A 17,484-nucleotide genomic window follows, 5' to 3' on the forward strand; every position below is an offset into this window, starting at 1 on the left:
TAAAAAAACTGACTATAAATGTCTAAAACTCCACAAGTCCATAGTTACCCTCAAAAAGGAGAAAATCTCCCAAATAAAACTCCAAATAAAATTTTCTACCATTGGAGGTGATTATCTCATCAATTCCTTACTCTGATAATTGGTAAATAAAAATAACTAAATATTTAACATGTCTTTCTAGAAGAAATTGTATTTCAGCATAATCAAATAGTCCTGATTGAGGAAGGAAAACTTTTCCGTATAGAAGAACGTCAGCTCTGAATGCAGGTGGAATAATATGGCTGGAAAGTTCCCATTTTGCAGCCCTCGATGGGATGATAATGGAAGCCAGAATTTTCAATGGATGCTGAAACCACTGAAGGAAGGTTTGATGGGGACCATCCCCATGCAATTTGCCAGACTGCTTGCTGATTGAAAGCGGAGGAACATGGCTCTGCAGTAGAGGTATCTGGTTGTCATCAGCCTGACTCCATGGGTCTACTTGACGTCTCTGTTGATGGCATGACCGGATATTGTGAAGGTCCAGATGTGGTGCAGTATAAAGTAGCAATATCACCTCTGAAGTATTCTTGCCAACAGTGAGTCTATTCAAGCTTCAGATATGACTTCTACTTCACAGGGAGTCCAGAAGCTAGAGGAACAACTTAACTAGCACCACGAAGAGATAACCAACAAATACAGCAGGCAGATCATTCTGTAGACAACTGGTCTGGACTTTTCAACAATTAATGCTGTGGCACGAAAAGAGAGTGGGGAGGAGATATTTTAGAGTTACATAATGGGCAAATGCCATCCAGGATCCTTCAAAGAACACTGATCAGAACAAACCAGCTGTAAAAAAAGATGGTTTTGAAACAACTGGGGAATTTTGAATATGGTACTATGGAATTACTAATAAGTTTGTCAGATGTGATAATGGTATTGTGATTAGGTAAAAAAGATCCCTTATTTCGAGATGCATGCTGAAGTATTAGGGAGTGAAATATGATGTCTGTAACTTAATTGAAAATACTTCAATTAAAAAATTTGAAGCAAATATGGTGAACTACTAATAACTGTTGAATCTAAGTGATGGCATGGATGTATATGCTCTTTCTGCTTTTAGTATTTTTGAATTTTTTCATAATTAAAAAGTATAAAAATTTTTACAAAAGAGTAGATCGGTCTTGAGGCAGAGAGCCCTGGGTTCCAGGCCCGACTCTGCCACTTCCTTTGTGTAGGGTTGGAGCAAGTCCCTTCGCTCTGCGCTCCAGCGTCTCTGTCGGCAGTAATAACAGTATCAGCTTCGTAGGATCGTTCTGGGGATAAAATGAGTTAACACAAAAGCAATGCTTAGAACAATGACGGGCATGTGGTAAGCCCTCCACAAGTGTGAGCTATAATTGCTTCACGTAGGAGGAGTCAGACAGAATTAGGTTTGAATCCTGGCTCTGTCTTTTCTTAGCTATGCTGCCCTGAGCTGTTTGCTTAACCCCACTAAAACTCAGCTTTCATTTTTAAAGTGGAGGCAGTCACACTGCTAGTGTTGTGGTGGGATTAATCCCATAATACATCTAAAGTTGCTAGCTTCACAGATAGTGGTTTTGACTCTTAGCGCTGTCAGTTAATAGCTGTACTTTTCCAGAGGCCTCCAATGCCTTACCCCGACGCACGCCTAATACCAGAACATTCTGGCATGGTAGCCATATGTGTAGAAAGCTGATAGTTTAGCAAGAGGACTGCGGGGAAGTCCTTTTGGTGTCCACTCACCTTGAGACAAATGTTGTAGCATGTGGGTGCTGCCCACTCTCTGCACATGTGGGGGCTTTGCATCAGCTAAGGGTCTCTGCTTGGACAGGCAGGTATGGAGCACAGAGTGCAGGTGCAGTAGACGATCTGGGCTTTTTCATGGACTTAGAGTGTGTGTAAGATCCAGAAGAAAGAAAAGAAAGTGATGACCTGGGGAGTCTGGCTCGTGTTTATTTCTAGTCCACCTCTCTCAGGAGTTTGAAGCAGCCCATGAAGGAGAAAACACTCTTCAACACAGCCATCGTTAGCTGTCGACATTTCTAGCCCATGGATAGACTGATTTTTCTAGATGTTTGGCAAGCTCTGGCCAGCACTACTGTTTCTCAATGTGGAACTCAGAAAGCTCAGAGGATTTATGGACCACTGGGTCTTACAAGGTAAGGTCACCACAGAAGTTAGTGTTTGTAACACTTGGTTTTTATGATTGTACAGACTTTTAATGATCTCATTAGAGTAATAAGAAATTTATAATTTTCTTTTCTACTCTGAGCCTTCCTATTTTTTCCTCTTCCCTCTAAGCAGCTATCTTTTCTTCCTACTTTAGATACCAAGGGACTTACGGCCTACCTCTTTCTCATTATTAAGTTCCACTGAGAAGAAAACATATGTGTTCCTAGGAATTTATGTAAGATGCAAAGGTCTGAGAACAGATTGGAGCAAATGCACAAGCAATGGGAAGTAAACAGTTAAGGGCGAACAAACTTGAAAAAATGAATCTAATAGGTTTTTATGGCTCCTGAGACAGAAATGTGTGCCCAAGTTCATCAACATCTTTGTTTTCATCTCCCTGGGCACATGGCAACACTTCATCTTCTGGGTAAGGCTATGCAGTGGAGTTCTGGCCAATTGAATGAGAACTGGAGTGATACGTGCCACTTTAGGAATGACCTATAAAAGCTGCCGTATGTGATCACCGTTCTTTTTTCCCTGTTTTTCTTTCTCATCAGCTAGCTTGAAAGAAAGAAGTTTGAGGGTCAATATGAAGAGAAACCACCAGAGTGAAGGTGCGTGGGTTATGAATGACTCTGCGGAACAGAGCCCCCCCCATCATCACATTGGGCTGAGATGAGCAAGAAATAACAGTATGTTAAGCTGCTGTAATTTGAGGGTTGTTTGTTATAGAAATTAGGCTACCTTGAGTAGTATAGTGCTACTGGCTTTCTTTTCAGCTGCTAAATATAGCAGAGACGTTTACTTCCTAAATTACTTCTTTCTTGATATTCTTATTATCAGTGACTTTTAAAGTAAGGAAACCAAGAAGCTACATAAAGATACAAGTTTTCTTGGCAATCAGTCCCTCCCTATGTAAACAGTCTCGTCAGGGCATTCGTTACCTCATTTATTCTGCACACCGACTCTGAAGGTCCTGAGAGAGAAGGAAGCTGAGGATAGGGAGATTAAGTAACTTGGACAAGATCACACAGCTGGTGTTTCCTTTGGATCCAGGATTAAAACTCCCATCTTTATGACCTCAAAGTCCTTGTTGTTTTCACTACAGAGTGCTCGTTTTTAAGAAAAGAACAGTCAAGAAAGGGAGTATGTACAGAGAGAGTGCATAAGACTTTCTAGAGAGGCAGCAAAACCTTGACAAAAATATAATAACTGAGGACCAGGTCATACTTCAGACACTCTACGAGAGACCATAAAACAAAACGTTTAAAACAAGGAAAGAAGGTAATCATGAATCCAGACCATGAGGTTGCGTTTCTAGGATCCTAAGTTCAAAACTTAGTCCACAAGTTTTTAATGTTCCTAGGATCAGTTATGTAGGTTTCACTTAAATTGTTTAATAAAAAGTCATTTTTTACCCAGAATGTCTGAGGTTGTTGTACTCAAATTCCTTTTTATTTCAAGTTAATGAATCTAACCTGTGAAGATGTGTACATTAGTCAGGGTTTTCTAGAGAAACAGGGCCAATACAAGATGATCTGTTTATCTCTCTCTTTCTCTCTATCCATCTATTGAAAGATACTTATTTTAAGGAATTGGCTCGTGTGATTTTGGGGCTGGCAAGTCTGAAACCAGCGGGGCAGACTGGCAGCCTGTAGACTCAGGGAAGAATTGATGTTGTAGCTTGATTCTAAAGGCAGTCTGGAGGCAGAATTTCTTCTTCCTCAGGGGATTTTGGTCTTTTTCTCTTAAGACTTTTAACTGATTGGATGAGGCCCACCCACATTATGGAGAGTAGCTAGCTTTATTCAAAGTCTACTGATTTAAATGTTAAACTCACCTGAAAAAACCTTCATCGCAACATCCTGACTGATGTTTGACCAAATATCTGGGTTCCATGGCCTAGCTAAGGTGACACATAAAATTAACCATCACAGGGTATTAATTACAAACAAAATATCCAAATGTAGGTGGACCCTAATGAACACCTTCTGGTTACTGGATTGATGGTACCCTTCATGAATAGGATGACGTTACTCCTATCTGTCTGGTGGAAAGAAAAAGAATGGCTGCATCACTGAAACCCACAAATATGTGCTTAATCAAGCATTGAAGCAGAACGCTAAACATTAAAGTCAAAGGAATTTCAAGCATCAACTAGCAGGTGAGCAATAAACATCTTGGGCCATATATCGTTGGCTATTCTACCTGCACTGAATATTGCTCTTCACCAATGGATGCTCTGCCTCCCTCCCTGGCCCCAAATACTCTCAACACTTATTGGACTCAAAGCTGCTACCACTTGTTTAATGCTTAATTTTTTTCCATGGGTTTTGGCCTCTCATCTTCTCATAGTTGGAACGTATTTCTCTTTTTTTAATAATCCAAATGTGTCCCGTCATGTCATGTCCCATTCCAATATTCTTTCATCTGTGAGTCTTTTCAGCCATTCTTCACTCCTCCAGCAGTAATATTCTTTGTATTCTTCCATCCATGTACAATCAACAGATAATTACTTTCATGGGAAATTTTCAGGTGGCACAGTTTTCCTTTTGCACAACTCCTGGGAATATTAAAAAAAAAAGACCATAATCATAGTTTAGCAAAGTTATAAGAAAAAAGTTTAATTAACAGAAAATACCATATAACACATAACTCTATCATGAATTGGCTGTCTTACAGGTTGATAGACAGCCATATTTAAAAAAAAATTCAAAAACAAAACAACAGCTCCACTCCTACATCATCTTGAGACTGTCATTTTACAGTCCAGCAGTCACAGTTCCACAGTTGTCATAGGACTTGCCTGAAGGTGTTGACCCAAGATTCCTTTGGCACCTCTGCATGGGTGTCTGCTCCACTCCTTCCTCTATCCATCACATGCATCAAAAGCTGGAAGGCATGCAGCAGGCCCACTCTCTGAGGAACTTGTTTTTCTTTTTTTTAGATCCCTCCAGCCAGCTTGAGCCTTATGCTAAGATGCTCTACAATTGTCATTTGCTGATGATCTTTGCAGTATAATGTCACTGTTCGATGCTTATTTGTAGTTTTCCAAATGTAAGGCAGTATTTTTTTGCCAATTCTAGAATGTGGAGAAGGGACTTAATTTATTTTGCTGGTGGTCAAACCATCCTTCTCTCCTCTCTGTTTTATTCTCTAGACAGTGAATTATTTCCTATTTCCACCTATAAAATGATGAATTTGTATTCCTCTTTCATCCCAAAAGCCAATGAATATTATCTCCACAAGTGAATTGTAAAGTTTTTGAAATCAGGAACTATGTTTCATATTTGTTGAGTATCTTCACGTAGCAGCATTAGCACTTGGTAAATATTTGGCAAGGGTTAGAGGCTCAATTTCTGTTTGCCTTGAATGATTTTATGTTAATATTTGGGTAGCAACTGTGTAAAGTATAATAAAAAAAAAATCTTCTTTCAGAATGTTAAAGATGCTCAAATTTGATTGAGGGACAGAATTTATGTAAAGGAGAAAATATCTTTGAGAGAAAAAAACGTTTCTAATCATTTTTTTTGAAAGATGAGAAGTACTGAAGAGTCATTCAAAGCAAACGGATTCCATGTACCTGGGTCACTAGTAGACATTCTTTAAATCAGTCTTTGAATGAAAAGTATGTTTCTGGAAACACACGGTTAGCCAGATGATGACTGAGGGGATTGGTCATGGACTCATCGGTTGTTGGCTTCACAGGGCAGCTTTGGGAGGCGAAGATCAGAGCAAAAAACAGGGCAGGGGGAAAGTCTTTTCTAATTATAATTGTGAAGATCTCAAGAGATGAGCTATAGGCAGAGAAGACAGCATTAGCCCTATTTTTCAGGAAAAGCAGCCAATACCTCAAGACATTTAAACACTTGCCCATAATTTCACAGTGGGTGAGTGAGAATGGAGGCTAGCCCCAGCTCTTCTTTTTCCTGGGGCGTGTTTATTCTCTTATGCTGGACTCAGTGGAGAACATCTCCATTGCTTCAGTTCTCCTGAGCACGTTACCTGTGGACTGGTGTTTATCAGGGTTTTCAGCAATAATCAAGGTGTCTCTACAGAGGCTCTGGGGCATTGGGAGCAATGAAAATCACCTTTGAGAAGGAAAAGGAAAGCAAATGAAGAGCAGGAGGAACAAAAAGGGAGAAGAAAAAAGATACACAGATGAAACATCAATTTCTCTGAAATGGTGGAAAATGTTTAGTTTACCCTTCATCTCATTCATGGTCAAAAAATTCTTAAAAATATATAACACTAAATTTAAACTGAGCATAATTTATTTTATGTGATGGTCAAAGTCTTATGATTTTCCATTCTAATTATTATTATGAATGTTAAAGAAAATCTGGTCCTATTGAGTCCAGATAGATGGATATTACTACATCCATAGTGCACCACGGACAGTTATTTTCAGCTGCCGTTTGTTATCGTGAATTGTCATGCTTTACCTGCCTTACTGATTCCAATTTATTACTTCAACAGAAAAGAGAAAACATTTCAGTGAAAGAGGAAGCTGGAAATTCCAATGGATCAGCAACAGTTGGAGTGCTAACCCGTCATTGGGACAGAAAAAAATGCTGTTGTTGACACATTTTTTCTTGTTTTTGACACAAATTAGGTAACTCCCTGACTTACTGTCTCTTCACGAAATTGGTGGGGGTGTGATACATGTCTATGCAGTATATAAAGATATTCATAACAAAGAGTTATGATGTGAAAAATGCCCTTTTCTCACAATGGAAAGAATAACTCATGTTCTACATAATTTGTACCTATATATTTTGTCGTTGTAAATCCTGCTTTGCTCAATAAGCTGAAGTTCATTTCTTCACCATGAATCTTGAGCCCATGCTGATGACTCAAAAGAATCAAATAGGAGCAGAGCCCCACACTTTCCATATGGTAGTTACCCAGGCCTGCCTCAGGGGTCTGTATGAAAGCCCCTGCTTTAAATAAAGGATTGTTTCTTCCTCTCAAAAATAATTTTGGAATTCTGTTACTTAGTAGTGTAAGATTCAAAGAGACTTTTTCCTCTTATGTTTCCTGAAAGGTATCCCAGATACATGGATAATAACCTTATTTTTGATCATTTAAAAATACACATTCAACACTCGTTTTAAAAGATTTATTGATTTCTGGTTTTGAGAATTGTATTATGGTGATATAAGATGTTAACATTAGGGGAAGATGGATGAAGGGACTGAAAAGTAAAAAATAAAATTATTGAACTCCTACTGTGTGCCGGGAACGGTGTGAGGCACATGGTGCACAGTGGTGATTAAGCAGGCAGAATCCATCATTCCTTCCTCTCTCCTCACTTAGCTACAAGGCTATCGTTACTCATAATGAAGTCTTTTTCACTGCAATTAAAGCCTATGTGTGTCTTAGTCTCTTCTAGAAAACCTTGATTTTACTACTTACTGAGCACCTACACTGAGTTAAGCACCTATTCCTAGGTATTTTCCATATTTCACTGTTTTGAAACTTCCACCATCTCTTGAGAACTTCTTCTCAAGCCAGGCTTATGTTTCCAGTTACCATTTGAAAGTCAGAAACAAATCCTTGAATAAGATTCCTCATTGGTTACAAATTTAGCTTCTTAACATTAAATGTGCAGAAGTCTGACCTGTGGCTGCCGAGATTGTCTGGGCTGCAGAGTACATTACTTCTTTTTCTCTCAATGAGATGGAAATTTTAGGCTACCAAAGGGACAGAGAAAAGACAAGGCACTTTATTTCCTGAGGAACACAAAGTTCTGACATTACTCAGGGTCTCTCAACCTTTGAGCGAAGGTGGGGGCATTTTCAAGGCTTCTGGGCCCCACAGCAGTTGTTGCTCCCTCAGTGATCGGGGCAGATATTGCCAGAAGAAGTGGCTACAGCAGTGTTGTCCAGTCTCTGTTCCAGTAGGAACACAGGCAAACTTCCTTCTGGACTCAGAATCAGGCAAGGTTGTGGTTCTTCCAGTAAGTAGATGCTTCTCTCAAAGACTGTGAATATTTGCTCCTTTTGCTTGGTTGCTAAGAAGCTCAGTTCCACTCTTAAGTCTCTACCACGTTGTTTTCAACTTGGTTCTGGCTTTATCTTAGTTCTCCATCCTTATTTTTCATTAATCCTGATTTCTTATTTACTTTTAAAAATGCTTTCACACTTTACACATCTCTGAAAGCAACCTCAAATCCTTTTGAGAATGAGGCTGAATGGAAATAATCAATGCTACTAATATAATATTTGAACAGCTTTATCTTTATCTGCTGAATAAAATAATCTATTGCCTCTACTTCTCTCCAAATGATTATTCTGTAAAAATCCAGTGAAAGGTTTTGTTGTCTGGGCAGAGCCAAGGCCCACCATGGTAAATTCTGACTTCAATGATTCTTATAAAAATTTTTCAGGTTAGTTTTACATCTGAGAAACAGAACCTATAGCTGTATTAGACATTTTTATGGGTCTTGTTATCCAGCGTCTCTTTCCAAAGAATTTAATAGTTTATAACTGCCACCAACAATGAATGAGATGGCCAGCGTCATTGCATCTTTGCCAGAACAGGCATTTATAACTTTTTTCTACATTAACAATATGTGCCGGTCATTTCTAGGATTGGTTTCTCAAATTAGGGACCATGAATTTCTTGGAGACTTCACAGATCCTGAGAAAGTCCTTGGTTTCAGAAAGTGATTTTGCTGGAAAAGAAGAATCAGTTCACTCTTCTGGAATCAGTCTTTCCTATACAATTTAAGTGTGGCGAGCCTGATTAAGAAATAAGAACAGCGTTTAAAGAGATGAAAATGCTTGCTAATAAGAAAGGCTAATCCTTTCTGGTTAGGAGAGAAGAAGGCTGAGGAATAATATATGATAAAGCTATATGTAAGGCACTCGATACTGGTTTATTGGATGGACTAACAAATTTGATAGTCAATTACTTTATGTTACTAAAGATGAAACTTAAGAAATATTTTAGGTAAAAATAGCTAAGACCAAGTGAATCTTGTTTTGCATAGAAAACGTTAACATCTTTTTGTCTGGCCACTTTGTTTTCAATGGGTAAGTCATAGTACAATAACAGGACCCATAACATTTCAGATTCTCATGCATTTTAAAGGGAAAATCGATCCATATGTTCTAAATTGATTTGCACTTAAATCACTGCAATGTTGCATAGTAAAGACTATTTGATGTCTAAAGCAGCTTCTGTATTTTTTGAACGATCATTTCCGTCAGTTTTGCTCAGAGTGAGATGTTAGAGAACCGAAAGGCTTTACAAAGTGGAGCCACGCATTTTGAGCAGGTGCTACATTTGAAGCAATAAACACTTCCATGTTTACCAAGATAACATTTCTGAAAATGAAAACAGAGGATATTTAAGACATGGACAGCACAAAGTTGGTGAAAGAGTCAGCTTCTAAAGCCAATATTTTCTTCATGTCATCACTTATTAATAAGAACAATGCATCTCCTCATTCTTCCTTCTCTACTTTCCCACAGACAGATTCTATTTGTGAAAAGGTTGTTCAGCTCAGTTGAATACGAGCAGGAATGTGTCCCTCCTGCCTAAGGGAACTTGTACCTGGCGGGCGAGACAAACCAGGGCCAACACATTCCGAGTAAGTGTAGCATGTGTTTAAGTGTTAGAGCTTCAAAGTGCTACGAGATACAAACACGAAAGGGTAATTTGGCAGAGAACAGATTGGGGAAAGTTTGATGGAAGAGGAGAAGGCATTAAGATCTTATCAATTTTAATACCTTAGCTAAAATAACCAAAAACATGGTTTTACTGTTTACTAGGTGAACCAGGAACATGAAATAGTACGGACTGTGATGTTTGGGCTTCTCCTGCCTGGAACAGGCCGTGGAATGAAAATATGTGCTTCTGGCAGGTGAGAAGAGGGATTAGGGACCAGCAAAGTGAGGACAGAGAGGAGCTAAGAGAGTGGTCAAGGCAGATTTCCTTTGCTTTGTGATTTTGCTTCTTTAATAAAGAACATCTCTGTGCTGTTGTTCCAGTCCTGTCACCAGTAGCGATTTGCTCCACCGCCCACCCGGAACCCTCCCCACCGCATTCCTTCAAGGCTAAGTTCAAAGACTGCGTATTCTATGAAGGCTTCTTTTACCCTCCAGGCAGAATTTTCTACTCTTTCCTTGGGGGTTTTAATAACACTGTAGGTTTTAAAGAAAGGAGATCAAAAGCATGCAAATTTTGGAATTATTCCATAAGGATTTTAAAAATTAACATATGATTTTTTCAAACATGGCATTATAATAACTGAAGACTCATTATGCTAGTATTCCCAACACACAATGGTGGTGATGCTGTGGGCTGCCACAACTGCCTGGTGATGGGGTCCAAACTTGTGAACATGCAGAGGGTGAGGAACCGTCAGCAAGGCCTTGACAGCCTCTCTGGTGATGCGTGAGTTAGGCAGGTTCTTGGTCATTCTCAATCATAGTATTCCTTTGGAATTAAGATACCTAAACTCGTTAATCCAGAGCAGGTTAACTCTTGGATATGCCGTTAAAACCATCTTCCACAATATTTTGGTTCAACCTTCATTCTGTCATAAACTTAATCACATTGCTTGAAGTGAAGCCCAGAATCGTTGCACCTTATATGCGTTTAACTTACACAATTTGAGCTTTAAACCAATGACAAAGGGGGCAGGTGCTGTGAAGAAGGCAAGGAGAGAGAGCTGGATTGAAAGACCAAGATAAAGGGAAAGCAAGAAACAAGGAGATGACTCTATTGAAAAAGGAGTGAATTAAAGTTGGGAGACATACGTCTCATGCTGTGTTAGCCGATCCGTTTCTAAGCCTTTCATTGGTGGGTATCTTTCCATGCTGAAGAGGACTCTAGTGTTTAAATATTTTACTTTTTCACATAATATGAACCTGAACACAAGACAACTAACTAGTTCACCAGGGACCCAGTTGAAGAATAATCATTTCTAACACTGGAGGAAAACCCAGCCCTTTCTTGAAGGATTTTCAAGAGAAATTTTGCACAGGATTTGTTTCATTTTTTGTCTTAAGAGCTGACTCTAGAACCCAAGCCCAAGTTCAATGCAGTTCTATTCCGGGGACGTATCTATTAGATGGTGAGCACTTCAAAGGCAGGGACCAGGCCACGTTATTTTGTGTTCTGTGCTCCGAGCACATAGAACTGCTTGATAAACACTGGCTGGATTAACAAAATCCTCCTTTCTGCAGCTTCAGAACAGCCCTTCCCCCAGCCACTCCCCCCTAGGTTTATGACACATATTGACCCAAATTACATTCTATTGGTACGTTGCATCCTGTGCTCTCTGAGTGGGCAATTTGCTCCCTTTAGACTCATGCACAGGAAATAGTAACCCTTTTCCACCAGTGTCGTCAGTACTTGCGGCTGGATATGCTGCTCGCTTTGACCACCTTCTGCTCCTCTCCTATTTGATTTAAAAAAATAACTAGCTGCTCCAGAAAGAAGTGGGGTCCACAGCCTTTCCTTCCAAATGGGCTGAGGGGGCAAGTGAGTTACAAGGCCTGTGCTTCTTTGAGCCCCTCCCTGTTCCATCTCAGCTGAGATAAAGCTGTTCTCTGGGGCGTGGAAAATTTTCCCTGGCTTTCTCCTTCTTCATGCTCCCTCCCGCTCTCCCTGTGGGGAGATGGTTGCTGGGGGTGCAAGCACAGCCTGGGAGAGCTCCTGCTTAATTGTTTGGAAACTAAAAACAGCCCTGGAACAGTGCAAAGCAAATTGGTTCCTGGGTGCATGCTCCGTGGAAAACTGCTGAAGTCGGTGCAAGCCTCCTCCAGTCATCTTTGAAACGAGGTAGGGCTGAAGGAATGAAGTAAATAAATGAGAGCATGGAAAATCGAGAGGAGAGGAAACTGCTCCTCAGAATTCAAGTGATTTTCCGACAGCTCATTTGCTAAATGTCAGGCTTCTTCCTCTGTGACCGGCGCAGTCCCTGGGCTGTGAGGTGAGGGGCACTGGGTCCCAGGCTCTCCACAGGGATGATTCTGGCTCTGCAGTTGCAAAGCCCAGTCACCTCCATGGCCTCCCGTCCCACTGTGCACGGCCACCAGGAGCAGTGCCAGTGCCTGGCACCCCTCTGTGGGCGCTGTCACAGGAACTCAGACACCTGTGGGAGGAGAACAAACATTCTGGATTTGTCTAGAGCTGCAGTTGTAGGAGGCTCCTTGGCCTAGCAGTATCTGTCAGGGATATTTTCAGAAACCAACTTAATACAAAAGATTCCCACTGCGATATTACCGGCAGTCTCCGTACATCCCATGGTTGAGAACCCCACTTTGTGTCATAATGTACCTTGACCGTGGCGGCTCAAGTTGTCAGATCCTGTAAAAGCCAGAATAAGAATAGTGTAATACTTACTGGCTGAATGGTTTTGAAACAGGAAATGCTTCCGGCATAAAAGGAGATGAAATGTATGCTAACAATCAAAATCATTGCAAATATGGGTTATTAAAACCAATATTGTATTTTTAAAAAGCCCCATGAACCCAGATAACAAACTTTAAGATGAAGTGATTCTAAATGATGTTAGACAAACAGGGCAATTATCTGTGAATTAGCATGATAGTAATGAACCAGGGTTGCTCATTTCCTCTCTGTGTTTTTTATATGGTGGTTAGGGGATAGAATCTTTTTTTTTTACATGGCAGAGAAACAGCAGGCTCGAAGTGGATGAGAAATTCAGGTGATAGTCATAAATATATATACCACTATTTATTTTCATTGGAAAGCATAATAAATCTCCATAGGAAATGAAGCAACAGCTTTGGGTTTTTTTGGCTATTAAGTTAGGTTTTGAGAAAATTTTCCGCAATTCAGTCTTTTATTTTTCTTGTTGGTTTTCATGTATCTGTAAGAAACCCCCACTGAACTAACAGTCTTATACCAGCACCTGCTTGCAGGCATGTTTGTTGCACAGGGTAAGACACCTGTAGGTATAAGATTGTGGGACTGAACACGAGGGGCGACTCTGACCCCAACACACCGATAAAGCAGTAAGGGGCATTCTGATTTGGTTTCAAAGGTATATTCCAATTGTTGAAATGGACAAGAATTCCCTCACAACTTGGAAGATGTCTCTATGAAATATTTTTTTGCCTTGGGAGAATTTTCAGCTGTAAAAATGGAGGAGGGAAGTGGTCAAAAGGAAAAGATACATATTTGCTTTCCTTCTGCCCCAGCTATAAATATTTGTTCATACGTGTTGTCAAAAGACCCGCTATGAAAAAAGATCACTCCCTAACACTGGGACCTTAAAATCCAGCAGCAAGAGCAGGTACAGTGAAGAATTATACTAAATTATTTAGTGCTAAGAATGTCAAAGTATAATTTTCAAAAAGCTAAAACATGCCTTTCATACCAATCTAGAATGAACGCATGCCAAAGATGTTATCCAACTCATTAGTTAATGAGGAAAACAATAAAATCAGAAAGCTGATTCAAAAAGCATCGGAGGAGCTGGGTATTTAAAGGCAATGCAATCAGGGAATGCTTAATTAGATTGCCACACGAGGCGCGAACTGGTTAATCTCCAACAGTACGCTAAACCTTAACATTTGGGGTTATTTTTTCTCTTGGACAGAAAATACTGTTTCTGTACCAGACACAAGTCTACAAGATAACACGTAACTTCACAGAGGCTTGAGCCTTTAATTTAGATTTTAAATAGCAAAGGCAAGCACTGGTAGATTATTTTAGAAAATTCAGTAATCCTTGAGTTGGACTGTTCAGCACTGTTTCAGAGGGACATTGAAACAATGTGCACTCATCTTCTTGATCTTGTTTACAAGTTATGCATAACTTTTCTTAACAAGTGACATAAGAAATCCTGAATTTACCACCTAATCATCTCTTACATTTTTTTGACACCATGATGCTTGGTAAAAATGAAATTTTAATCAAGTCTCTGTCAGCCTTTTGTCACTTCCTTGATTCTTTTGATATTGGTAGTCGCGGCTTGTGTGTTTCGCAGTTTATGAATTAAGCTCACTGATGGTTTCACTTCTTGCCAGCCTGGCTTGTTGAGCAACAAGAACGTCAGTGACAGTGAGAATCTATTCTACCGTGACACACAAGGGTGCTAGGATACTGTGATGTTGGCTACACTAACCCTCCTCACCCCCAAATACACACACACATGCATACGTGCACATCCAGCGGGAGTGATCAGTCTAGATAATTTTATGAGGAAAGGGAAAGTGCAAATCTTCCCAGGAGAAGCTAATCTTGCTTTGGGTTTCTTGCTTGGCCAAGCAATGGAACTATAGACTCTTTGCATTGGAAAAGACCAGTGAGGTCAACGATTCCCACTTCCCTGTCATGGCAGGAGTCCCCAAAACAGGCTTCACCTATGATCTTTGTCAAATGCAAATTCAATTGTGTCACTCTTAAGTTAACATCTGTCAATGGCTCCCCATTGCCCCCAGAATGCAGTCCAAATTCCCTAACATCACTTCAAGGTCTAGCCCCTTTTATCACTTTCTAGCTTCGAACTTCTTCGCTCCTCTCCCCCTGCACTTTTTCCTTCCAGCATACAGATTTGTTTTAGTTTTTCAGATGTGCCCTGTTCTCATTAGACTCTGTGCACAGGCTGTGTCTTCTCTCTGGGTAGTTCACAGTCCTCAGGCCTGGTCTGAAGAAGATCCTGTGAATTCTACCCAAAGGCCCTTTTTGGCCCTTAGTGTAATGTTCAATACTTTTAATTCTTGAGCTGGAACTATATGTAAAACAGTAGAATAGGGATAATTATAATGAAAGAGCATAATGATAGGATATGGTGGAAATGGAGAAGGAGATTTAGAACAAATATTTGGTGAGTCCAGTTGAGAGTAAGTTCCATATGAGTCCCTAGGGTGACATGACTTCCAAAAAAGGTAGGATTTCTTGGCCGAATTAATGAAAGCATAGTATTTACATCAATGAAGGTTTTAGTTTCATTTTTTTCCTGACTTGCTCAATTCAGAGATGGGAATCTGTGTTTAGATTCAGGTATTACATTTCAGGATGCTCGTAAACTGGAGTATGTCCAGAGGAATGTACACAGGAAGGAGAGGTGACTGAAAGCTTTGTGATGCGAGAGTTGGTGGAAGACATCTGCATTATTTAGCTTGGAAACAAGAATGGGAATATAATAACTGTTTTGAAGTATCTGGAGGGCTAGTATATGATGAAAGATTTATTTTATTTGGTGTGGCTCCACAGGCAGAACTAGGACCAATGAGGGAAAGTGATAGCTAGGAAAAGTGGCTCAACATAGTTCCCTTCTGATGGAGAGAGCGTCACAAAAACCAAGCTGCCTCAGGAAGCTGTGAGTTCCTTGTCACTGAGAATATTCAGAGGCCAGACAACCAAAGTCTTGTCAGAAATATAGAATCTTCTAGAATGAGGGAGAGGTGTTGGACTGTCACCCTTTAATATTCTTTCAACTTGTACATAATTACTATCTCATTATTAAGACCTATATTTTACATAGCACATAAACTTAAATAAATAAATATGTAGAAGGAGCAGCTTTTTCAACAGCTCTTTGTATAACTGGTGTGGTGTAATGGGAAAAGCTCAAGTTGTGAGAACAAATTGGCGTAACACTGTCTGGCTGTGTGATCTTGGGCAAATCATGTAATTTCTCTGAATCCCTGTTTTATAAACTGAAAGAAGTAAGATTAATATTCACTTCTGGTAGAGATGAAGCAACAGAAAAACATAAATACAGATTAAAAATATAAATAATATTGTGGAATAAGCTAAGCAAAAATGAATGATCAGATAATGATGGTCACAGAAATTCAGATGCAGGCTGGATCACTGTGACCCAGGTAAAAACAGCAGTTAGCAATTCAGATTTGCAGCGTGCCGGGTTCTGTTCAGAATGCTCCGATATTAGGTCATTTTCTCCCTGCCAGGACCCCACGAAGAAACCTAGCCATGGAGGAGGTAAGTGACTTCCAAGATCCCGTGGTCGTAGCCAAGTCAGGAAATGAACCCAGGCGATCTGGCTGCAGAGTCTGCACATTTATTTTCTTTACTGCCTACGAAGAAGATGTCACAGATGAGCAGTGTTTGACCCACAATGTGGTTGCAGTTGAGGCCAAAACCAAGCCTACAGGGAGTTCTGGAGCTAGGATAGGTCTTCAGGGTTGTCCTCAATTTTGACAAGCTGGGCATTTGGATCTCTATGTCAACCGAAGGTTATACCTAGGGGCCACCACCAGCCAATGACTGGCTGGCAGGCCTGTATAGGAGAGCAGCTATTGAGGAAAGGAGCTGAGAGGGTGCAGCAGGCAATCTTCCCAGCATCTAGGGGATGGGTGCATGGCAAAGAGGGGATCTGGGCAGAGCATCACAGAATCCACTACACCTGGCATAGACCATGATGATGGCGGTGATGGTGATGATGATGACCATTACTTCCTAAGGCCTTCAGGTGTGGCAGACTCTGTTCTAAGGGCCTTATTTACACAAACTCATTTAATCCAACTAAAACTCCTATGAGGAAGGTGCTTTTACCTATCTTTGAGGTAGGGAAACTAAAGAACAAAAAGATTTAGTAACCAGAACAGATCATTCAGTCGTTAAGTGGCAAAACAAGGATTTTTTTAAAGTACATGTTTTTAAATTTACATCCAGTAAAATTTGCTCTTTTTGGTATACATTTCTATGAGTTTTAACAAACAACAAGTACCAAATAGATAGAGAAGCGTTCCATCACCGTCCCCCTGCAAATTCTCCAGGCCCCTTTCTAGTCAAACTCTACTCCCGCCCCCAGGTCCAGCAACCACAGATCTGTTTTTGCTCCTATAATTCTTGCCTTTTCCAGAATGTCATATAAATGGAATCATATAGTATGTAGCCTTTTGAGTCCATCTTCTTCCACTTACCACAATTAATGCACCTGAGATGCACACCTGTTGTTGTCCATGTCCGTGCAGAATAGGAATCGGAGCTCGGGCTCCCTGGCTCCAGAGCCCACACTCTGACCACTGCCTTCTACAGGCTCCCTGTGACATGTGTCACAGGTAACATGTGAATAGACACAGGACATTGCCTCTTCCAATATGGACACAACTATTATATAGTTTCTAACATTCCTATTAGTAACTCTACTAGAAATTGCTATGAATTATTCATTTGTAACAAAAAATTACAGTAAGAAAGATTCTGCAGTGAATTTTGACTGAATTAATTAATCACTCTAGTTTCTTTTATTTATCTATTTATTTATTTATTTATTTTTGAGGAAGATTAGCCCTGAGCTAACGTCTGCCACCAATCCTCCTCTTTTTGCTGAGGAAGACTGGCCCTGAG

General features: G+C 40.2%; 1 long non-coding RNA gene across 2 annotated transcripts in view; it reads left to right on the forward strand.

The window, feature by feature from the left end:
- Positions 1-7,794: 7,794 nt before the first annotated feature.
- The window catches only part of LOC138918965 (uncharacterized), a 29,180-nt gene continuing 19,490 nt past the window's right edge, over positions 7,795-17,484 (forward strand). Inside the window, exons 1-2 of one of the 2 annotated variants that reach the window (XR_011428767.1) lie at positions 7,795-8,140; positions 9,960-10,051. This is a non-coding gene — a long non-coding RNA (uncharacterized lncRNA). Of the gene's footprint in view, positions 8,141-9,959; positions 10,052-11,500; positions 11,977-17,484 lie in introns of those variants that run through there. The other variant, XR_011428766.1, reaches the window with a different exon arrangement.

Source organism: Equus caballus, chromosome 19 (genome assembly GCF_041296265.1).
Source record: "Equus caballus isolate H_3958 breed thoroughbred chromosome 19, TB-T2T, whole genome shotgun sequence".
Lineage (NCBI taxonomy): Eukaryota > Metazoa > Chordata > Mammalia > Perissodactyla > Equidae > Equus > Equus caballus.